The sequence below is a fragment of the Equus asinus genome, chromosome 2 (genome assembly GCF_041296235.1).
Source record: "Equus asinus isolate D_3611 breed Donkey chromosome 2, EquAss-T2T_v2, whole genome shotgun sequence".
Lineage (NCBI taxonomy): Eukaryota > Metazoa > Chordata > Mammalia > Perissodactyla > Equidae > Equus > Equus asinus.
In genome coordinates, this window is record NC_091791.1 from 39,404,733 (window position 1) to 39,429,637 (window position 24,905).

General features: G+C 41.9%; 1 protein-coding gene across 6 annotated transcripts in view; it reads left to right on the forward strand.

The window, feature by feature from the left end:
- Nucleotides 1-24,905, forward strand: part of SLC16A12 (solute carrier family 16 member 12) — an 88,041-nt gene that overhangs the window by 11,214 nt on the left and 51,922 nt on the right. Inside the window, exon 1 of one of the 6 annotated variants that reach the window (XM_070487474.1) lies at nt 22,174-22,298. The exons of the other annotated variants lie outside the window; for them this stretch is intronic. The gene's annotated coding sequence lies outside the window, so the exon portion shown is untranslated. Of the gene's footprint in view, nt 1-22,173; nt 22,299-24,905 lie in introns of those variants that run through there. 6 annotated transcript variants of the gene reach the window in all.

Genomic DNA, 24,905 nt, shown 5'->3' on the forward strand with positions numbered 1-24,905 from the left:
TTCTTTTTGGAGAGATGGCTATGTTCTAGAATTAGATAGTGGTGATGGTTTTCTAACATCATGTAAGTACTAAAAATCACTGAATTGTACCACTTAAAAATATTAACGTAGTGAATTTTATCTCAATCACAAAAAAAACGATAAAGCTAAAACAAAAAGCAAAATCAACAAACAAGTTACTACTACTTAGGTGTGGAACTGACAATTATGAAAGACTGGAAAGCTATAGTAAAAAAATCTAGAAAGATTTTGCACCCATGTGTTTTCACAAAGGCCTTGAAGGGACAAATGCTTTTAAGAAATGGAGGCAGGAAATCTAGGCGCAGTTCAGCCAAAAAAGGCAACACAGAACTTCAATCCTGACCTAACAGCCAAAGGTTAGTGAATGATTTAACTTTTATTTATGTGACTAGAGTTGAGAGAAAATGTTCGAAATGTGATGTATCAACTTTTTGACTCTGCTTTTGCTGACTTCTGCTTGCCTCAGTCCAGAGAGATTTTAGTGTTACAATCTCTTAGATGCCCCGTATATCCTGAAAATAGCTCATCTCTCTGCATCTGGAAAGAAAGTCCATGTTTATGAGCCTCTCTTATGGATGTACTATTAGTCACTTAAGATTCTAGAGGAGACTGAACCTACTTTTCAAGTTTCTAAATCACCATAAAAATTCAACCCTTTCCCCTGCAAACTGTCTTATGGCTCCCTGGTTCATATATGTAAACAAGGTAACGGCATAAAATCTTAACTACACCAAGACTTAAACATTTGTTGATTTTATAATTTTTCATAATATTTCTCAACACAATTCACCATTTTCTGGTTTATTTAACATATTACAGATTAAGTCTGTAATTACTTATTTTGAGGACCAACTGGTATTGTTTTTGAAATTCTACATTTTTTGGTGAAATACTTTCCATGGCAGTGAGCTCATATTTCAGCTCCTACTGCAACCAGTTGTATTTCTTGAAATAGCAATTTCAGCTCTCTGAACCTGTAACTTCAAAACAACTGCATTCATAGCCCATGAAGGAACTACCAAAAAACCGTCCAAACCCACACTCGCGACAAAGTCTGATCTGCTGCAGGGGAGAATAGAGCGTTACTTCTTCAGTCAGATAGGGGTCAACCAGACAACTAGTGAAAAGCAACGTCATCCATCATTATCAACTAGTCATGAATGAGGGGAGCCCAAACTCAAAGGCATCACTGCTGTCAAGAAGAAGTGTTTGGCCAGGTTGATGCCTGCTTCTGCGTGATGCATCAGTTAGCTGACTCAAGACCATTTCAATGGTTCTCAACCCTGGTACATCTTGGAATCATCTGGAGAAGGAAAAAAAAATATTGGTGCCAAGGACCCACCCTCAAAATTTCTGTTCAGTAGGGCTAGGATAGGACCAGGCATCAGTGGCTTTTAAATCTTCCCTGGTGAATCTCACATGCAGGCAGGGTTGTAAGCCACTGATTTATAAAATACTAAATAATATTATAGTTTTCCCGAACAAATTTTGTTGAAACAAATGGTTGCTATGGTATCTTCTTAACATTATCTGATGAAACAAATTAAATATGATACTTTTTCTTCTTTTAATTGTTTTTTTCTTTTTGCAATTTCTCTATACAGCGTCCACTCAGTATATGGGAAGCTTTCCCAATGGTTGAATGAATTTTCACTGATTTTTCCCCCTGTGGGATTCACTGAGTTTATGTCTATACAATGTCAAAGTAATCAAATCAACCAAAATGGTGTTATAACAGTCAAATTGGTATTATTATTATGCTCATGGAAATTCTCACCTACTGTTACCAGTTAGCTGTCCAAAATTGTGCTTTCACTCTTGATTTTTGTATTAAAATAGTACTTTCACAGATCTTGACTAGTAGTTTTTCAACGTGTTTTGTAGATTTCTGGGGGTTTCAAGGAGGCTCGGGGGCTGTTATGGGGCATGGGGACAATGGGAGGGGGGAAGATGTCTTGCTTCCAGTTAGGGTTCCTTTTGGTGGTCTCTTCCACAACCTGAGCAGGTGTGCTATTCTTGATTTCACATTTTTGGTCTCCAAGTAAGATTTTATTTGAATAAAGGAGTCCTTGGATAAAAAAATTTGTAAATGACTAGGTCACATGTTTCTAAGTTTCTGTCTCCCCTTTCTTGCCAAATGTGGTTTATGTAGTTCTGGTAGCTCCTAATTGTTTCTAGCTACTACTGTGCATCTGTGCTGAAGAAGCATAAGAAGACTTTGGTCTTATTAACTTTATATCTTTGGTGCCTGTGGGAAGAGATAGCCAAATGAACAGTTAGACATTCTGAGCAAGTCATATATATTAGGAGTTATCAGCATAGAGACTCAGTTTAAGTTCCGTGTGTAGAAGTCATCACCCAAGGAGAGTGTTTATAGAGAGATGTGAGAGAGGTCAGAGATAAAATTCTGAGAAGTAGCTATGCTGGGTGAGGTATCCCGCTCCATACTCACATTAATCCGATGCACATTTTGGTCAATGAAGTTTCTTTTTATATTTTCATTTCTTACATCCCTACATACGCTTGTGCATAACTGTCAAAAGAGTTGAAGCATGAGTCTATATGTGCGTGGATGAGGGTGAAGGGGAGTCTGGTAGGGTCGCAGAGCACGGGCTATGGAAACCAGCCAAGGAAGTTTTCTCTTCCTGTGAAAATGCTGCATCCTGCACAGAACCATAGGGCTCCTTCTATATGCATATTGAGGCGCAGAATGAGAAGATAAACTTGAGTGGTTGCCTAGTGGGATTTGGGAGTGCAGACAGCCATTTTGGTATTTTTGGCATACAATGATTTGTTAAGAAGCGTTGTGTTTTCTTGACTTTTAAAGTCCAGATATTTCCCCCATGTCTTCATTCTCCTTCATGGAACTAGAGCAGTGACTGTTGGCTTCTGGTGTGGTCCTAATGAGGCCTGGGGTTGAGTCCCCATTCCACACGGGTCTGAAGCTTCATTTGGTTTCATTGACACAGACCCTGCCCTCAACGCTGGGCTACTGTTTGGCAAATTTGGTTACAAGGCTCACCAGGCAACAGTGTCTTAATGTAATTTAAAAACTCGTAAATACTCTTAGAAAAAGTCAAAGTACCCTGGTAAAGAATAAATAAATGCTCATAAATAAGATACCGGCAAAAGTATTTTACTTAATAGGGTGTTCCAAGGATAAAGAGACTGGTCATTATGTGAAATACTAAGCCCCACACATTTTTTTCTCTAATTTTTACGTCTTTAGGGTGACTTCTTTAGTTATCCTCCACATAAAGATAACATATAAACAATCATATATTCTAATTTTATTAGAGATGGTCTAACTAAAATTTCAGATGACATTGATTAGCTGATGCATCCAGATCGGTATCTCAGCATCATCCTGGCACATTCTGCTCTCTTCAGAAATTCTTGCATGAGGGTATACCTAACTGGCTGCAAATACAAGCAATGTTAAGGTGAAGCTTCATTTTTTTTTATAGTTTTAAGCTGAGAAGGGACATTTGAATTGGATGAAATAGAATTAATTACCTTTAAAGTCTCTAATAAGAAAATATTGTGATTAAACAATGTTAAAATAACTCAATGAGTTTACTTCTTCATCAGGCAAATATTTACTGAGTACCCAGCACGTGCTAGACACTGTGCCGGGTACTGGAGGCCCCTAGAAGATAGACAGGGTGTCTACCCAAAGGCTCACAGTCTCCTAGAGGAGACAGATGTGTGGACAAATAATCACAGCATTGTGATGAGTCCCATAAGTGACCACCCGCTATGGGAGTTCAGAGCCCAAGGCACAACGCTGCCTAGGTTGGTCAAGCCGTTAAAGAGATGTAGGGATACACGAGGTGAACAACCTGAGGAGGGGCATTCTAGGCAACAGGGGCACTTTGTACCCAGGCACCTTGGTGGGAAAGTGCACCGCGGACTGAAAACACTGCACGGTTCTGCAGGGGAGTTTGGTTGGCTGACTGGCAGGGTCCGTGTGTGGCTAGGTGCCACGTGGGACCAGAAGAGTAGGCAGGTGCTAGATCATTTAGGGTCTTATGTATCACACTAAGGAGTTTCAATTTTGCTTCAGCTGCTAAGAGTAGTCCCTGAAGGCTTTTAAACAGAGGAGTAGGGAAGGAGTAGGGGTTTGGTGACAAAATTAGCTTGTGTTTCAAAAACATACCTCTGAATGGGGCTTTAAGTAAGGTCCAAGAGGGTGAAGAACTAAGGGTCTGTTGAAGTGGTACAGATGGGAAATAGGGTTAATGTCTCATGGCAAGACTTTTGCTTCATTTATACTTATATTCTTGGTGCTTGGTGCCCTATAGGGCATGTGGTAGAGATGTCTGGTAGGCAATTTGATGCTCTGTGCAAGCAATACAAAATTTAGGCATCATCGACTAATAGGCTCAATTGAAATCTCATGATTCGTTGTAATTACCTGGGAATGTGTGAAGAGTGAAGTGTGAAATGGGTCAAAAAACTGTGGCGAATAGCTAGAGTGTGTTCACCTTATACCAGAGCACAACTTGGTGATTATACCTTTCAGTTTCTACTCTCATTGTCTAGTTACGTGTTGATCTCTTTCACTAGATCAACTGTGAGGCCAGGGACTGTGTCTTATTTACAGTGTCACTGCTTTTGCACACCTTCACAAAGCACCATTTGTGTGTCTGAGTAGCTGTGTCTTCCTGTGAATAGCACCCTCTGGAGTTATGCTTCAGCTGTCCCTACTTAACTGGTCCCAGCAGCTGCCATGGTACCTGACATGTGGTAAGTGTTCAGCATGTTTGTTGAATGAATAAATAAATGATGCAATGTATAATGAGTGGTCGGAGGAAGAAGCATCTAGCAAAACAAGTAAGAAGCATGGGTCTGTGGGGAAGCAGAGAAAATAGGAGAGACTCCTGTCTTGAAAATTCAGGGAAGAAAGAGTTCAGTAATGGGAGAGAGGTCAATGGTGCCAAATGCTACAGAGAGGTCAGTTAATTAAGGAAGGCAGAGTTACCACTGGCAATTAGGAGTCATTGGTGATAATGTCAAAAATAGCCTGAGTGGTGTGTAAGGGAGGCAGGAGGGAAATCCCATTCCACTGATGTGGGAATGAGGAAAGGGGTGAGGAGATGGTGTAGACTGGGTTCGCGAAGGGAAGGAAGTAAGTGGTAGTAGCAGTAAAAGGAGTTTTCTCCCCTTCTCTTTCCTTCTTCTCCCTTCTTTCCTCTCTCACGTTCTTCCTTCCTGATTTCAAGTTGGGAGACACCTGAGTAAATTTATAGGCTAAAGAGGACTTCGTGTAAAGGTCTAGGTTCAAAATATAGACAACAGAAGCGGGGATACTAACTGGAGAAATTAAATATAGAAGGATACATCTTACTTTGAGAAAGGCAGAAAAGAGGTAAGGATGCATGTGGATATGAGTAAACTGGAGGACTAGCTGAAGGAAAGGAAATGGAAGAAAATCCTATCCAATGGCCCCAATTCTCTCTATAGAATAGTAACTAACATGTTTTGGACACTTTCTATGTTCTAAGCATTGTCAAAATTACTTTACATACGTTAACTCACTAATTTCATTGAAGATGCAATTATTATCCTAATTTTACAAACGAGACAGTTGAAGCACAGAGAGGTTAAGCAACTTGCCCGAGGTTATACTGCTGCTAAGAGGCAGAACCAGGATGCAAAGCTGTTCCATCATGCTGGAAAGGACAGTATGTAGAGTGCTTAAGATTTTGGATAACCAATGTGTGTACGAATCAGGTACAACATATTGTTGCTGAGTCACTCTGAGCACTTAGTCTGTGCTGGAAATCATAATTCTTTTGTGCTATTAATCTTCAAGGTGGAGAGATTTCCTCCAGAAAAACTTGCCTTACTGGTTACAGGAACGGAAATGTTTGGATGTTTGGATTGCTGTGGAATTGGGGATTGGTGGCTTGGAAGAAGTGGGGGTGCCAGAAAGAGAGCAATTGATATGATGGATCATGAGTTCTAGCCTCCAAGGAGAAGGAAAAAAGAGCAGATAAGCTGATGGAGTAAGAGAAAATGGAGGAGCAAGGGGCCTGAGGGCTCAAGGCGGTTGAAAACCAGGTGCAATAGGAGTTGAAGAGTTGCAGACTTGTGGACGATAGAAAGTTGGGGTTAGAGAGGGATACTTAATTCTCACAAAAGCCCTAGATTTCAGAAGTGAGGGTTGGCACAGGTGGTGATAGGTTGATTGTGTGGCTTTGGGAGTACTTGGCTCAAGTGAATTGGAGGTGAATCTTTGGAACTTGATGAGGTCAAGGTTGAGGCTGCGATCAGCAAAGATGTTGAGTAGATGTGGACTGGAACCTGTCTTTTATTGGAGGATGGTGCCCAGAAGCCCTAAGGACTGGTCTGGACTTTAGAAAACTGCAAATCAAGTGTAGCTTTAGGGAAAGATACAGAAGGTTAGCTGATATCTAGCATGCAATAAAAATCGCTTAATGCTCTCAAAAGAACACCGTCAGAGAACAGTTGAATAGCTTATGTTATGTACTATAGTTTTTGAAGAAAAGAACCTGAAGAATCAATTGGCAAAACAACACATTTCACAAGTAACTTTGGTTGCTTTAGCAAAATCATCATTACCCTGGAAAGAAAGGACTGTTCTGTGATGAAATCTCCTCTTCCTCTTCCTTCTCCCTGTAGTGTGGAGTACAACACTCTCTGGGCAGAGAGAGGCAGCTGAAGATCATCAGGCTTCCAGATGTAGGGCCTTGTTGTGACTTGTGGAGGTGGGGGTCATGGCAGTGGGGCCGGAAACTTCAGTGGGACTCAGTATGGTATCCTCTGCTTCTATAGTTAGCCTTGTGATGGGAACCAGCAATATGTGTTCCCTTTGTACAGCTGTGCATACCACTGTCTGCTTTTCTCTTCTGCCCTTTTAGGATTTCAAGGAATCAAAATTACATCTGATGTATGCTTAGAAAGCCCCACATGTGCAAATATGGAGCTACTGCATAGGGATGGAATATGTGTGCTGGGTCTGATATCTAAGTGGCGTGTGTAGATAGTGTATCAGGTAGGATGTTTGGGGGTGAAAGGAACAGAAACTCCAACTTGGACTGGCTTAACTAGTTAGAAAAGTTATTCCTTCATGTAGTAGGAAGTCCAGGAGCAGAGTGTCTGGACCCTGGCTTTGCTTCTCTGTGATTCTCTTGGCTTTGTCTCTGCCATGTGTTGGTTTCATTTTCAACCCAATTCCCCTCATGGTCCCAAGATGGCTACAATAGTTTGAAGAGTCACATCAAGATAGGAAACATCCAGTGGAAGGGGAGGAGCTGCGTCTTCATGTCTCCTCAGTAGTGAGGACACCTCCCCAGAAGCTCCCAAAAGACCTTTCTTCAAGTCATTGGCAAGGATGGGGGCACTGCTCTTTCCTTAAATCAGTCCATGACCGGCAGGGGGACAGGATTGACATAATTCTATTTTTTTAAATTAATTAATTAATTAATTAATTTTTTGAGGAAGATTAGCCCTGAGCTAACATCCGTGTCCATCTTCCTCTACTTTATATGTGGGACGCCTGCCACAGCATGGCTTGACAAGCGGTGCCATGTCCGCACCCGGGATCTGAACCGGCGAACACCAGGACGCCTAAGTGGAACGTGCGAACATAACGGCTGCACCACCAGGCGGGCCCCCATAATTCTTGATTAACCATTTGGGGTGGACCGGATGTTGGGAATCATGTCCATGAGAGAGAGAAGGCTTGAGGCTGTTATGAAATTCCAGCCTCGTCAAGGGGGAGGAGCCTTGGATGGCGGTCAAGTCCCTGCCTTCGGCATTTGTTAGCGTGTGAACTTGAACAAGTTAGCAGCTTCTGTGAGCCTCTGTTTTCTCTTGTAGGATTGCTGTGGGAATTGAAAGCACTTTATATAAAATTTAAGGAGCTATACAAATGCTAATTATTAATTTGAAAATGATGATGACAATAACAACTTCTATTACTGAGCAGTTACGTGTTCTAGGCACTTGCTACAGGCTTAAATGCATTCCCTCTCTTTATTCCTCACTAAACACATATCAGGCAAAGATCACACTCAAGGCACTCCAGTAGATGTTTTATTTCCAGTCTCAGTTAAGCTGAGATCTGGAACATTAAGGCTCAAGGGTAGGGACAGACAACAGGTGCAGGCTCACTTTCGCCTGGAAGTTCTGCTTTTTTGGCCTGTGTAAGCAGGTAGAGGCAGCTGGCTGTGGGGCCTCTGCACTTGCTCTGTTATCTGCCACGGATTGTCTTTAACTAGTTCAGGGCTCACTGCTCCAGGGATTTGTAAAACAGTATATATGTACTTTTAAAACACCTGATGCTTTTCTTTCTATTGTTCCTTTATTTCCCCAAAGCTAAATTTTTTGCTTATTTATGCTTTTGAAATAGTAGAGGGATTTACAAAATGTTTATTACCTTCTTGTAGTTGTATTTTGATGAGGCTTACTGGTCAAGAAGCCTATCAGGTATGGAGTGAGTAAGTGGTGGGGCCTAATTTTCTTGACGTTGCACATTGCCCTGCCTTGAACATCATTGAGATATGAACTTTTTCCATATTTTGGTTTATATCCTTATGATAGTTTCCCTGAAGGAGAAGAGCTAGGCGAGAAGGTTTGAACTTTTTATACGGATTGCCTGATTGGTTCATGGAAGGTTTTCGAGTGGTGGAAATGACACACTTGTAGTCTTGTTTTGGGAATATGCATTTTCTCATTCTACGGTGGGATCGTATGCCTGGGATCATAAAATATTTCTAGAAAGTCTAAACCATTCTGATACCATGTAACTGACTTTTTCCCAGGCTCCCCTTGCAATTATAATAAAAATAATGTTTCTATGGCTCAGCCTATGCCAAATTTTGAGGCAATCCAGCCCTTGTCAATTCCTCCCCGTTAGCTGGTAAAGTCCTGGGGAGAAACTAAACTTGTGCATCTTGATTCAGGCTTCCCTTGTGTGAGTTACTTCTCCTGAGGCTTCTTGATCTGTATGCAAATAGACCCCCTGGAGGCCCATCTTTCAGACACATCTGCTTTCTATTCATAGTTCTGGCCCTCACGCTGGGCCCTCTGCTACACTCTTAGACAATCTGTGAGTAAACTGATGGGAAAATGAAGTGAGAGATACTGGGTTTTTGCTGACACAGTATGAATATGGAGTATTTGTTTTGGCGTTGTGGTGGAAGTCGAAAGACTTTCATTCATATGACTTGACTTCCCATGTAATTCTTTCAACAATTCCTAAAATACTTCTCCCCAACTCTTCCTACCCCCCAACAGGATATATTGATGAGTGAAGCTATGTAGCAATGAAAAGTTGGAGGAAGGAACTGCCCCTAGTCTTAGATTTTTTAAAAATTGCAGTTGCAACTGTAGTGTATATGATAGAAATCATGTTTATATTTTGCTCTCTGTACATTTCCCCAGGTAATTTTAAACACAAATATGTCAAGTATCATAATAGGAAAAAGCAGAAGAGTGGCACCACTGCCTGCCCTGGAGGGGCCCATGGACGGACTGACCACACAGTATCACTAGGACTGTGGGGGTGGTAGAGAGAGCGCTCTGGTGGCAAGTAAATTGTTTGGGCGAGGGCCCTAGAACAAGCCTATGAGGTAGGTAGAAAATGGAGGCCCAGGAGGCCGCTTGTACCAGGTCACACAGCAAGTCACTGAGAAAGCCTGGATTTCAACTCAAATCTTTCTAAATCCAAATTGCGTGCTCTTTATTTTGCTTTTCCTGGTTTCGTTTTCCCAAATTTGAATTTTTAAAATTACCTCTAAAATAATTAAAGCTCTAGAGACGGGAATAAAAGGCATACTGCTTCCCCCACCCTCTCCCATACCGCCCAGGCCATCTTCTCTGCATGTACAGATCATCTGAGGAAATCGAGGGTGCCTGTCTCCAGCAAGACAGAACAGCTGCTAGGGCAGAAGTGGGCAGGACCTCCCTGAGTGAGGGCCGTGGTGTGCTGGGCTCTGGGAACCGAGACACTCCCAGATTTACAGCGACAGAGTGTCCCAGCAGCCTACCTTTTTTGGAAAGGAGAGCCATTTGTGCTGTTCTGCCTTCTTTTGCCTTGCCCTGTCCTGCTTTGCCCCAGCGTTAGAGAGCAGAGCCGCTTACAGCGGAGAGGTCGGGAGGAGAGTCAGGGCTGCCTCTTGCTCACCTGTTTCTCCACTGGTTGCACTTGTTGGTGCCCAGCTACTGTTGCATGAAAGAAATGAAGATGCTCTGGCCCTAGTCCTGCAGGTAAACCATTTGAGTGACTTTGGACAAGTCACTTCAAGATTAGAACAGTCTAGTCTCCGTTTCCCCAAAACTAAAGTGCACTATTTTTCCTCCTCATTTTAATGTTTCTGAAATAAGATGTGATAGGCATTAGAAGTAAATATTTAATATAGTAGTGTTTCATAATTTTTTCTTTTTCTTCAGAAGCCGTTATTAAGTCAGTGGGGTAACTTACAATTTATGTTACTTTAGGATTGTGGGAATATGGTAATAAGTCCCTTAAGGAGTTGTTTGGAGAACAGATATGCCTGCCAACCTGTTTGTGAACAGTGAAGTGCTTTATGAATGTAAAAGATCCGGAAACTGCCCAACTGTCCTTGTGTGATTATGTCTCAGAGATGCCCAGACTGGAACTTCTTGATTAAAAACGTAGTGACAGTCCTCTATTCAATAAAGTTGTTGTTCTGGGTTATAAGAATGTATATTTCTAATATCTCCTTCTCCCAGTAGGACTCAGTAAGCTATTTTCGTTTTGAATTTAAAAATATGGCTCATAAAGATTTGAATTAGGCCTTGGCGAGAACTGTTTGCCTGTCATGGACTGAGTGGATTCCTGGCCCTTATTGGAAATATCAGATTGGCCAGAAAACTTGTGTAACTTGAGCAGAATGTCAATCCAAAAGGACGTTCTGCAATTCAAATGGGAAATTAGAATGCCACTGAGTTCCCAAAATAAGCTAGATAATAGGAGGGGATTCAACACAGTTACTCAGACTGTATTCCTGTCCAGGTGGAGTTCAGTTTGGAGACAGCAAAGGGTGAAGGCTAGACGCTGAGCTAAAATTTCCCTTTCCAGCTCGGTTCAACCCGTTTGCCCTAATAACAAGCCTGAAGGAGTTTACAATCTAGCAGGAAACAAGGTGGACATTTACCTTACCAGGTCAAACAGGGTGTAAGCAAATAATCAATGGGAACAAGATCACAGAGAGAATATTTACATTCCTATATAAGAAATCTTACCAGTTATTGTGAGCATCCATTTACAAGGAAATGGGCTGTCATGGTGCTTAAACCAGGGGTGGCAAAGTCAAACCTCTTTGGGGCTCAAGAGTGAAGTAGCTGAGTGGTGACATGATGGGGCGGCACTGGGCTATAGCTAAGTCGGGGAGAACATGTAAAGCTTTGTCTTCTCGCCTTTCAACAGATATGTACGTTCTGTTCTTGGTGCCAGAGACCCGTCAGTGAACAAACCCGACAGAAATCGCTGCCCTCCTGGCGTTTACATTCTAATTTGTTGCTGCCTTAAGACAAATAACTGAGCCAATTAGAATTATCTCTAGAGTAAAAGTGAATGAGTCAGAGTCAGACGAATTGGTGTGTTCCTGTGAATAAATTGCACAGATTTCAATTTTGTTAGCTTTTAGGCCCTTTTCACATAGTTAATATTTCTGGATAAATGGAATTACTATAATTATAATATAAGTAGAAATAGTTTATTTTCAGCATTCTGATTGGTCTGTTGCCTTAATTTGCTAAATAACCATAATTATAAAATATTGGCTTTACAAGGCAGCACCTGGTTTATTTAATTCTAGTTTTGTTATTTAATTGAAAATAAAGCATTGTGAGAAATCCCATCTGTCGTTGTCCTAATTGTGCTGACTTACTGAGGTTGGTTAATGATGACTTGGTGCGGATTTTGACCGCCCACATCAATGGATTCCGTGGCTGGGGCTGGAGAGCGGAGACTCTGGCAGGGAGCTCCCGAGGAAGCCGAGGAAGCCGTCCCCAGGGAGCAGGACTCTTGCAGGCCTGGTTTTCTGCGAGCAGCTCAGGCAGGACTTTCTGCAGCTTGACTCTGATGAGGTCACTAAAATAACAAGCCTGGGAGCTTGGACCTAGGAAACCATGTGCCTTTCTTTGAGCTTCTTGTGGGAAAATGGGGATGAGAAACATTTGTGATTGCACTTATCTTTAGTTTTGACAAAAGGAACTTCTGCCAGGCCTGCAAAGCGAGGCAAAACTGATAGTTGCAGAGAGAGAAAATGCAGGCTGCTCACAACGCTCAGAGTTCTCTGACTGTTCGGTTCAGTCTTCAGTGACTGTTTTTAGCAAATCAATGGGTGTTACGGACATGAAGTTTGTGGCCCGGGTTCCTGTTTTAGGAGCTTCTTCGCATGTGTGCCTGGGAGCCCCCACCTTCTCCCGCATGCTGAGGGTGCTATGTTGAGCTGGGAAGCAGAGATTCTTCCAAACCAGGGTCTCAGCATTCCCGACCTGGGGGACTTTCCAACTGAAAGACCTGAGCGTCCTGACAGGCCACACGTATTACTGAAGTGTGTTGCTTGAGGTGCTATAATGAATCTGTGTGCCCCCCAGTAATCACATCATTTGCTGAAATTGCTGCCACACATTGAATGGGCACCTTTACATCTATATAAAGTCCAAAGGGTGCTGTGAGGGACTGAATATGTCCCCCCAAATTCATATGTCAAGGCCCTCACCCCTCAATGTGATGGTATTAGAAGGTGGGGCCTTTAGGAGGTATTAGGTTTAGATGAGGTCATGAGGGTGGAGCCCCATGTTGGGATTAGCGCCATCATAAGAAGTGGAAGAGAGAGAAATCTCTCTCTCTCTCCATGCACACACTGAGGCGAGGTAATATGAGGACACAATGAGCAGGTGGCTGTCTGTAAGCCTGGAAGAGAGCCCTCACCAGAACCTGACCAGGCTGCACCCTGATCTTGAACTTCCAGCCTCTAGAACTGTGGGAAAATAAATGTCTGTAGTTTAAGCTACTCAGTCTTTGGTATTTTGTTATGAGACCCCGAGTGCACTAGGACAGGCTCAGTGCCTCTTCTTAAGGTCTTACCTGATCCATCAGGAGGGTTGATAATGTCATTCCTTTTATCTCTGAACTCAGTGACCCTGTGCTCTCCTGGACTTCTTTTTATCTTTCTTAATTTCCTTGCAACCTCCTCTTCTCATAACTCTCTCTTAAAGATTGGGGTTCCTCAAAGTCCTACTTTCTCTTCTCTTCCACCCACCCTCAGGACAACTTGCTGCTGAAATTGGGGTCTGTGGACCAGCATATCAGAAACGTGAATCTCAGGGATCAGGATTGGAATCCCTTACAGACCTGCTGAATTTGAATCTGAATCTGCCATTAACAGACGACACCCACAGAAGTCTGAAAGTTCTGTTCTTTGCAATCTCAGTGACCAATGGCATGCCCCAACCTCCAAGTGTACACCTGACACCAGATCTCCCTCCTGTGCTCTGGACCAGTTTATCTGACACAGCCTCTGGGCTGTCCACTCTGAGGTCCCACAGGGATATGGAACTTTGCCTGTCCAGAGTCTGGCTCCTCTTCTCCCAAATATACTCCTCCTCCTTTGTGCAATCAACAAAAGATAGGGTCTCTCCAGAAACTTTTCCTTTAGAACTCACATTTAACCACATACTCCTGGGTTAAAGGGTTTCTTTGGACTTAGTCAGGGCTACTAGTCAGGTGGTGTCACTGGTCTAGCTGGCCCATTGTTCAGCCAGCCTCTCTGCATCATCAGTGGCTCTATCAGCCTCTTTTTAAGTATTTTGAATATTGCCCATGGTGTCATGTTCAATTAGTAACATTTCTAACTTTTTTTCCCTCCATAGTAAGTTTGTGTATAAGTACTCCATAAATATTTTGTAAATTAAGTGGTGATCATTATATTTGTTATTAATTATTAATATATTACAGGTATAAGCAGTTAATCAATGTTTTTAATGGTGAGTAAATAGGAAGTTCTCTGACTGAAGTGCAAGATTTTCAGAATATTTGTGAATGACCATAGTGAGTCCAAAAGAAGGGTCATCAGGAACATAGTGGGACCTGATATGTCACTTGATTGTAATCGTACAACATCTTTTTGGAAGAGAAAAATCAGAGGCAACCCAACTGTCCGACAATAGGGAACTGGTGCAATCAATTACAGGACACTCATTCAAGCAAATCCTTTGCAACCATTAGAATGATCAGACAGAGTACACTTATTAACATTCATGGCGTCAAATTAAGTGAAAAGAGCAAGTTACAGATAGGATGATTATAGTTTTCTGTTTTTAAAAATTGTGGTAAAATATATATAACATAAAATTTACCACTTTAACCATTTTTAAGAGTATATTTCTGTGACATTATGTACATTCACATTGTTGTGCAACCATCTCCAGAACTTTTTTTGTCATCTCAAACTGAAACTCCATAGCCATTAAACAGTAACTCCTCATTCTCGATTCCCCCAGCACCTGGCAACCACAAATCTACTTTCTGTCCCCATGAATTTGACTATTCCGAGTCCCTCACATATACATGGAATCATACAATATTTGTCCTTTTGTGACTGACTTATTTCATTTAGCATGTCTTCAAGGTTCATCCCCATTGTAGCATGTCAGAATTTCCTTCCTTTTTAAGGCTGAATAACAGTCCGTGATGTATATATACCACATTTTGTTTACCCTTCACCTGGACACTTGGGTTGCTTCTCCCTGTTGGCTGTTGTGGATAATGCTGCTGTGAACTTGGATGTACGAATATCTGTTTGAGTCCCTGCTTTCACTTCTTTTGAGTTTACACCCGGAAGTGGAACTGCTGGATCATACGGTAATTCTATTTTTAAATTTTTGACGAACCGCCATACCCTTTTCCACAGAGGCTGCACCATTTTATGTTCCCACCAGCAATGCACAAGCATTCTAATTTCTCCAAATCCTGGCTTACACTTGTTATTTTCTGTTTTTGTTTTTGTTTTTTGATAATAGCCATTGTAACGGGTGTGAAGTCTCAGTTTTGTTTGTAAAAAGATGTATTTACACACGTTTGTAATATGAAAAAAAAATTCTCCAAAGGATGTACTCCAAATAAAAACAGTGCCTATTGGGTGATAGGATATAGATGATTTTTATATTGTCTTTTTGCTCTCCTTTTTCTGCATTTAGCATGTATAACACTTGTAATTAAAAAGGGTTATGGGGGCCGGCCTGGTGGCACAGCAGTTAAGCATGCCAAAGCATGTTCTGCTTTGGCAGCCTGGGGTTCGCTGGTTCGGATCCAGGGTGCGAACATGGCACTGCTTGGCACACCATGCTGTGGTAGGTGTCCCACATATAAAGTAGAGGAAGATGGGCACGGATGTTAGCTCAGGGCCAGTCTTCCTCAGCAAAAAGAGGAGGATTGGCGACAGATGTTAGCTCAGGGCTAATCTTCCTAAAAAAAAAAAAAGATTGTGGGGCCAGCCCCATGGCATAGTGGTTAAATTCAGCACACTCCATTTCGTGGCTGGGGTTCACAGGTTCAGATCCCGGGCATGGACCTACACCACTGTGCTGTGATGGTGACCCACATATAAAGTGGAGGAAGATTGGCACAGATGTTAGGTCAGGGCTGGTCTTCTTCAAGCAAAAAAAAAAACAAAAAAAAAAACGCTTGAAACTCAGAATCAAGCTATATCAACTCAGAGGGTGATGGTACCTCCCATTTGCCCCAGGTTGTGCAGCCTTCACGTGGGTCCTCATACTTGTTGATTTTGAACTTGATGCTGTCACTGTCATGTTGCCACTCCCCACATTGAGGCTGTCCACAGGTGCTCCAATGCTCGAGGCCCAACTGCCCCACGTTCCTCTGCCCAGTGAAGCAGAACCGGGGCTTCTTGGCAGTGGATTGGACGAGAGAAATTATTATAACCGGGTCTCCGCATGTGGCTTTCAGCTGCCCTAGGTCCACCTTCCTCCCCCATTCCCATTTTAGCGCAAAGAAATCTCCTTTTTAGGTATGTTTGCTCACCAAGGTTTTGGCTGGCCATCTTAGTTGATTATAAATGAAAGGGAAGGGTACTTTCTTCCTATTCTGTAAAATTATATATTCTGTAATTTTCCAAAGAGTTTCAACAAGTATCTAAGGTCAGCTTAAAAAGCAGTAAAGGTTCCATATGTACCAATTCAAAAAGAGCTAAAAGAGGGGGCCAGCCCCACGGCGTAGTGCTTAAGTTCAGCATGCTCTGCTTCAGCGGCCTGGGTTTGTGGGCCTGGATCCTGGGCACAGACCTACACCACTCCTCAGCCATGCTGTGGCAGCAATCCGCATATAAAGTGGAGAAAGATTGGCACAGATGTTTGCTCAGGGCCAGTCTTCCTCAGAAAAAAAAAATCAAAAAAGAGCTGAAAGAAATCCTTTCATGGAGTGAATTACTACCTTTATGAAAATAAAGGTTGTCCAATTTACAATGATATAATTTATTCTTTTTTTTTCCTTTTCAGGAAGATTAGCCCTGAGCTAACATCTGCTGCCAGTCCTCCTCTTTTTGCTGAGGAAGACTGGCCCTGAGCTAACATCTGTGCCCATCTTTCTCTACTTTATATGTGGCATGACTGCCAGAGCATGGCTTGATAGGAGGTGCGTGGGTCTGCGCTTGGAATCTGAACCAGCAAACACTGGCTGCCAAAGCAAAGCGCATGAACTTAACCTCTACACCACCGGGCTGGCCCCATCCTTTTCTTCTTTAATTATTATATTTGATCATGTGCAGGTTTAAAGACTGAGTTAGACAGTATGCTTGTTTTTAGGGATAGAGAGAGTGAGGAACCGAGAGACAGGTGATAGCAAAGGAAAAGGGAAACCACGATGAGTTAAGGACCTCTTTACACGTCATTGACCGTTTTAGTTGATTATCAGTGACCTTTTGTGGGATCACTTTTTTGGTTTGTTTTATTTTGACATGATGATTCTGGCTGCCTAGTTTGATGGCCAAGAATTTGAAGCAAAGTCAAAGAGACTGTTGGAACGGTCCAAACCTGAGCTGTCAGGACTTGTGCTGGTTGTATGTGGATATGAGCAAGAGTGGTGAGATCTGATGACTACATTTGCAGCCTCATCAAGATGGAAAGAGTTGAAGCTGATGAGAAATTGTGCATCAGGGAGGCACAAGAGTAATTCTATTTCTTGATCATATTACATCTGGATGAGACATCACTGTTCATTTCATCTCAACATTTCTTCCTTGCGCTCACTTTTCTCACAGACTTCTCAAAAGGGAAGCAGTCGCTCTCTGTGGGTTTTGGCTTTCCGTCACCTGCCTCCCTCGCTTCCAGCCTTCCTCCATAGCCTTTTCCCAGGCCTGCCATGGCTTTCCCTCGCTGTAGCCCCAGTCCAGCACAGGCCTTAGTGACCCACCTCGTTTGGGGACAATTGCAAACTCTGCTGCAGGCACCTTTCCTCCAGTCTCTTCTCAATCTGCTGGTGGGCTTGTCTTCTCCCATTACTAAGAACACGCCCACCCTTCCTGACCCGTCTGGCCCCACGGTCTTTTTCAGGTCACTGCCTATGACTCACCTGTTTGTGTCTCTTCCTTCTCTGGGCACATCTAGAAATCCATGTGCTCTAGGCATTTACTGTACTTTTCCTCCTCTCTCTATCCCCACGGTGTGAAATCACTTCAAGTTTCATCTACTTCATCACTGTGCATCCACACGAGAAGGCAGAGAGCCATTAAGAGAGGTCCTTCCCAGGTTAATGCGATTTTCTAGGGACCTTTTATCATTCTAAGTAGGACTGAGGTAGTAACTATGGTAATTAGATGGCATTACATTAATTGTTTATGAGTTTTCATTTTTTTGGCCAAAGCAAGTCATCACCTTATTTTTAAATCCTTTTCAAATAAAACAAGGCTATGTTTACATCATGAGGCTAATCAGGGACCTACATATTTAATGTCAAAGGAAAGGAATGTAAAAAAAAAAGAAGCCAGTTCCTTAAGAAATTAGTTGTTTGATATATTTATAATTTAGTAAGATTTGTTATGCAAAGAGCGTGTTGCCTTATCCTCTTTTATGCCTGTTGTTTTAAACAACACAGGGCTGCTTTTGAGAACATTCACGGAGAGAAATGAACTAAGCGCTTGTCTGTTTTGACAAGGCGCTTATTACCAAATAGGAACCCCTGACCCTGACCTCAGATTATAGTTGTGATTGTGGGTAGAGCGCACGTTCCCTGCAAGCTTTGCCTGTCACTGTTGCTCCTCATCTTTTCAATCTTTGACGAAGCGATGAGAGAAAGCCGACTGCTGGCTTCTTTGGACAGATGGAGGCCTAGTTGATGTGAAGTCAGGGAATTCCTGATCTTCTGCCGAATTAATATTTATAAGCATCGTGTTGACTTCAGTCTGGCAACCAGTGTATTTGGCAGCTGGAAACTTCAATGCATCCTCCTTATGGAAGGGCGTTGACTTTATCGATGCCTGGCAAATGTCCAGCCAAGATGGCTGATGTTTATTTGCTTCTCTAATCCCAAGGGCTCAAGGCACTTGACACATTTTTGATAGCCCTCCAGTGCTCGGCTCTGAAATGCTGCAAACTCCTGGGCAAACTGCTGAATTCTGCTCAGGAGCAGTGCCCATCAGCTGGTGCAGGCATGTGGGATCTAGTTCTCAGTACCAGCAATATTTCTGTGACCTCACTCTTGCCTGAATTCCAGCATCGAGTGATGGTTGTACAGGCTGGGTACCCCCTATACTCACTCTCCTGGCTGAGGCAGGGCTTTCAAGCACTTGACTCTGGGCCGTTTGAGTAGACAACCTAGGTAACTGAAATGAAAAGCAACATGGTGAGGATCAGATTATCTTCAGTTCATGAGTCAATTAATTTTTCAATTTCAATAAATATTTACTGGGTGCCTGCTGTATGTTAGGGGCTGGGAATCCAACAGGAAATAAGATAGGCAAGATTCCCTCCCTTATGGAGCATAAAGTTTTGTAGTGAAGACAATAAAGTAAATTAATAAATGTGACAACTTCCAATAGTGATAAATGTGCTCCAAAGAAAATGAAATAGCCTAATTTAATAGAGAGTTACTATGGGAATAGGTGGCATCGCAAATTATTATGGTGAGGAAGAGCTCTCTTTGAAAGAGACATTTGGCCTAAGATCCGAATGACAGGAAGGAGCCAGCTGTATGAAGATAGGAGGGAGCATTCCAGCCAGGAAAGAGCAAGTACAAAGGCCCTGAGGTGGAAATGAGTTTGGCGTGTTCACAGAACAGAAAGAAGGCATGGGAAGCTGCTCTACCATGACTGAGAGAAGAATGTTAAGAGGTGACATTTGAAGATTTGAAGAAGGTCATATCATTCAAGGCCTTGTGGGTTATAAGGAGGTTAGGTGGTATTCTCAAGGCAATGAAGAAACCATTGGAGAGTTTTAACCAGGGGATTGATATGGTCTGATAAACAGTGCTGCCTTCCACCCATCTTTACATTTACAGCCCAATCTAAAAAGCCCTCCAAAACGTGTCATAGTACCTGCTGTAAAAATGCTATTGAGGATGTTAGTCTTACATCACTTTGTGGAATTGAGGAGGTAGTGTAGTGGTTCACAGTTGCTCTGTCTGAATTCCAGCCTCAAATGGAATTTGTAGGGACTCTGGAGCCAGCCCACCAGGCAGAGTTTAAACACCTGTGACCTTTGGTGAGTCATTAACTTCCGTGTGCCTCCGTTTCTCCATCTGTGAAGTAGTGCTGATAGCTTTAGAACTCCCTTGGATCATTGCTGAGAAGATTAAACGAGAGGTGCCCAGGCATATGGTCAGTACTATGTAAGTCTTCACTGCTTTTACTGTTGGGAAAATGGTCTAGCTTTAGTCCACTTGGTTTGTCTTTACCTTATAGACATTACAAATTATGTTACTGGCTGGGTTTTCCTTTATAGTCTATGTGCCAGAAATCTTAAGGCCAACTTTTGTGGCCTCCCCATAGGAAGTGGATTGATTTGATCAGTATTAACATCCTCCCGAGTTCCATTTTAGACCTTTGCCGTAGTCTTTCCTTTTTATATCTTAACCTTTTAAAAAGTAATGTTCCAGATGTTTTGTAGATGTTTTATGAATTATATATATTTGATAAAAATGAGGTAGACCATACATAATTTTGCAACTTAATTTGTTCACATAACTATGTGTCTGGAACAACTTTCATTGTCAGTACTTAGACTTCAACCAGTTGTTTATACATGAGAGATCGTAACTAATGTGATTAATCTCAGTCAGTTGAACTAGAAATGTTACTATCTTTATTTTTACTAATTATAACGGTAATACTTGTTTCTTGTTAAATTTTCAAATAGTACAGACATAGATAAAATAAAAATTGTTCCTACTTCTAACTTTATCTTATGCAGTCTGTGTGCCCTTATAATTTACAGTTTCAGGGCAGTAAATACATAGTTAACATCCATACGTAAAAGAGAGTCCTCATTTCAATAGAAAAATGTTAGTTATTAGATATTTTATTAGAAAGTTATGAGTTACTTTATCTTAGTAGAAAGGGTCTTCTTTAATTAAGAACAACATGCTCTTAATGAAATCATTTTGGGTTTTCTTTCTCTTTCTGATGTCTACACCCTTCCAATTCTTAAGTCAATAATTGCACACAGGATAGCAATAGCATGTAGTAGGATGCATGCTAGCTTAGGAGTCAGGAGATGCGAATTTAATTCCGTTCTGCCTCTAACCAGCTGTGTAGCCCTAGGGAGATCTGAGCTCCTCAGGCCGTAAATCGGTGCTCTTTTCCCTGTACCTTGTGGAATTTCCTCTCTGTGCTTTCCCGTTACCCCTCCTGCACCATTTTGTTTTTCTACTTCAGCTGAAAAGTCCTGGTCTTTGAGTTTTCAGAAATTTGATACAAAAATGCAATACACAATAGTTTGATTTAAGAAGAGTGTTCATCTCTTATTGGTATAAATAGTACATGTTAACCTCTGAATATCTTTGTTTCTACCTGTATTCTTTAAGAATAAATAAATAAAACCGAAGAAGCCTTATGTTATCTTGAGCCAAGGAGGAAGTGTTTATCAATGTAGTGTGTGACTAAGTTAATTCCTTGCTGACCCAGAGCGTCGATATTCTTTAACTGAAGTGCAGACTGGAGGAGCAGGCACGCAGGCCTCCTCTGCTTCACTTCCTCTCCCTGCCCGGCTGCAAAGGCTCAGTGTCAGAACTTCCTGGGGATTCAGTGCTAGACCTCCCTGACACTCAGCTGCGACCGTGAAAGGAGTTTACCTCCTATCCGGCAAGTAGAGGGGTATTGTAAGCTTAGAACCACCAGGGGCCCTCCGAGCTGTGGCTTTTCTCAGCTCATTCAAAAGGGATCTGAGTTCCTGGGCTCCATGCAGCTGGGCCAGGCTCCATGTCAAAGCCTTGCTCTGTAGGTTGCATGACTAGACTGCTCTGAGCATCCGGGATGAAGGTGTCGGCAAGTTGGACAATGTCTGGAGAATGGCCCAACCTTTCTGTCTCCAGTGTTGTGTAGTGAAGGGTCTACTGGCCTCTGTTCTCCTCTCATTGCTGTTTCTAGGTACTGTGTGACCTCTGTGAGTCACTTTGCTGAGCAATAGTTTTCCCCTCTGCAAAATGAGGGTCTTGAGCTCTATCAAGAGCCCATCAGGGAGTGTACTAAGTGTAGAGGCCCAGTGCCCTTGCCAGGCAGGGTTGGGGCCCAGAGTTGTCAGAATCTCCAGATTTTTAAAGCAAACCAAGAAATCTGGATTTTTATGGGAAATTATCCAATTTTCAAACGTTGGAACCTGTTCTAATTTCTAAAAATCACCATAAGGGCCAAACAGCACATGCTGATAAACTGTATTTGGCCCTGGGTGCCAGTTCACCCCGCATTCGTGACCTCATTGATTCCTAGGGTCTCTTCTAGAACGCTCTACATCTGTGGTTCTTATATTCTACATGTGTCTTGATGCATTTTACACTGATGGACTGGCTTCCCTCCCAAAATCCAAACTCCAGAGAAACTGGGCAAGGGGTGGGATCAGAGTTGGCCTTCATGGGATTTTCCTGTACCCAATGACCCAGAGAATGTGGACAGGTGGGGCAAGGGGCCTTTATGTGGATTTCTCTGTGCTGCTGTGAGGTCAACGTTCCTAAGAGAGTGACTCATTCTCTTACTGGGTGAGGAAGGAGAGAAGTAAAGTCTGCCCCTTTGTTTTCTTAGCCCGAGGACTGTGTATTCACCATTACAGAGGTAAGAATCAATCAGAAACATTCTTTAATGTTGTGGTAGTTCATAATTTGTGGATAATTGTTGTAATTTGTAATTGTTTTGCTTGTTTCAGGACACCTTTTTCTTTGATTGGCTTGATCATAGCCCCTAGTTTCCGGTACGCTATCAAAGTGGGTCTATGCACAGCCCCTCTTTTATTGTATATTATGCTATTTATTTATTTGTTATTATTTTATTTCTTTTGTGTATTTACCCATCTTCAATCACACTCTTTTTCCTGTATGTACATTTTCACTTTCAAATGTCTTAATATCACCAATCAGGTTAAAAACAGTTCCTAAATTTCTTGCTATTGGCATAAAATATACTTAACTCACTTAGAAAACTTTTGCTTGGAATTGATCATGTCTCTTTCCTTTCAACAAAACATTTAACTGTCAGAGTCTTGTTGGTGCCTTTCCAACATCACTGCCAACTACCTTCACCTTACAACGTTGGTTCAACAAGAGAGCTCTCCTGTGGACCCTTTGTGAAGGTAGAGAGTCGAACATTTTGTAGAATTCAATGAAAGCATGTGAGGGAGCTAGTCTTTTCTGGCCCTAGGACTTTGCTTATTGATATTGTAACTTGGCTGCCATGAGAATGCCTGATCTGGAGAATGCAGATGACCAAGAGTTAGAAAACCAGAGGAGCTAGTTACGTTTTCAAAGGGTTTTGCTCTTTTTTGTTTCTTCCTTCTATGTGACTCCCACCCAGATTAAGAAATAGAACATTGCCAATATCTTAGAAGACACCCCCTCCAACTCCTTGTGTGTCTCTTTCTGATCACATTTCCCTCCCCCCACTGGGTAACCACTATCCTATGTTTTGTGGACTTCACTTCCTTGTTTTTCTTTAAATGTTTACCCTTTACATTTACGACATCCCTAAGTAATATAGTTTAGTTTTAAGTTTATGAAATTTATGAGGATGGAACATGACTGTTTGTATTATTCAGGGACTTGTTTTTTTTTTTTTTAAAGATTTTATTTTTTCCTTTTTCTCCCCAAGGCCCCCTGGTACATAGTTGTATATTCTTCATTGTGGGTCCTTCTAGTTGCGGCATGTGGGACGCCGCCTCAGCGTGGTGTGATGAGCAGTGCCATGTCCGCGCCCAGGATTCGAACCAATGAAACACTGGGCCGCCTGCAGCGGAGCGTGCGAACTTAACCACTCGGCCACGGGGCCAGCCCCCAGGGACTTGTTTTTTTTCAATCATTATTGTGTTTGTGAGTTTCATCGATGTGGGTTCATGTAGCTGTCGTTCTTTCATTTTCACCACTACATGATATTCCTGTGTTCAAATTACTCATATTGATAGACATTTGGGCTTTTCCAGTTTGGGATTTCTACAAAGGATGCCTCCATAAACACTCTCGGAATACATGTGCTCTGGTGCACTTGTGTATGCATTTCTGTTGGTATATATTTAGGAGAGGTCATGTGGAATGCCCACCTTTAACTTTATGAGATAGTGCCCAGTGGTTTTCCAAAATAATTGTACCAAATTACACTTCCACTAATAGTATATGAGAGTTCTCGTTGCTCTGCTTCCTTGCCAACACCTGGTATCGCCAATCTTTTAAAATTTTTTTGTCAATCTGGTGTGTGTGTGTGTTTGTGTGTATGTCTGTTTAATTAATAGACTTTGTTTCTTAGAGCAGTTTTAGGTTTACGAAAAAATTGAACACGTTGAATGAACAGAGTTTCCATGTGTTCTCTCCCTCATCCCCTACACTCTCCCCTGTTATTAACATCTTGCTTTGGTGTGGTATATTTGTTATAACTGGAGAACCAGGATTGATACATTATTATTACTATTAATTAAAGGTCATAGTTTACATTAGGGCTCACATTTCTCTCATTGTGTTTTAATTTGTATTTCTTTGATTGGCCATTGGATTTCCGTTTGTGTGGATCACCTGTCAAGTCCTTTTTCTGTTGGATTATCCTATTAATCATGTTGACTGATAGGCGTTCCTTTTATATTCTTGATAGGAACCCTTTGTTGGTTATATATGTTACAGATATATCTTCCACTCTCTGTCTAGTCTTTTTAATCTTTTAATAATGTCCTTCTATGAACACAAGTTACTAATTTTAATGCAGTCAGATGTAACAATGTTCTTCCCCTTATGTTAAGGCTTCTTTAAAAAAATTGTTTTATTGAGGTCGTATTGGTTTATAACATCATGTAATTTCAGGTGTACATTATTGAATATCAGTTTCTGTAGAGATGTGCTCACCACCAATAGCCTGGTTTTTATCCGTCACCGTACATATGTGCCCCTTTATCCCTTTTGCCCGCTCCCCAACCCACTTCCCCTCTGCTAACCACTAATCTGTTCTCTTTATCCATGTGTTTGTTTATCTTCCACATATGAGTGAAATCACGTGGTGTTTGTCTTTCTCTGTCTGGCTTCTTTAGCTTAACATAACACCCTCAATGTCCATCCATGTTGTTGCAAATGGGACGATGTGATTAGGGCTTTTTGAGCCCTGTTTTAGAATTCTTTCCCTACCTCTAACTCATGAAGATATTATCTTCTTAAAGCTCAGTTGTTTTGCCTATCGTATTTAGTTGTATAA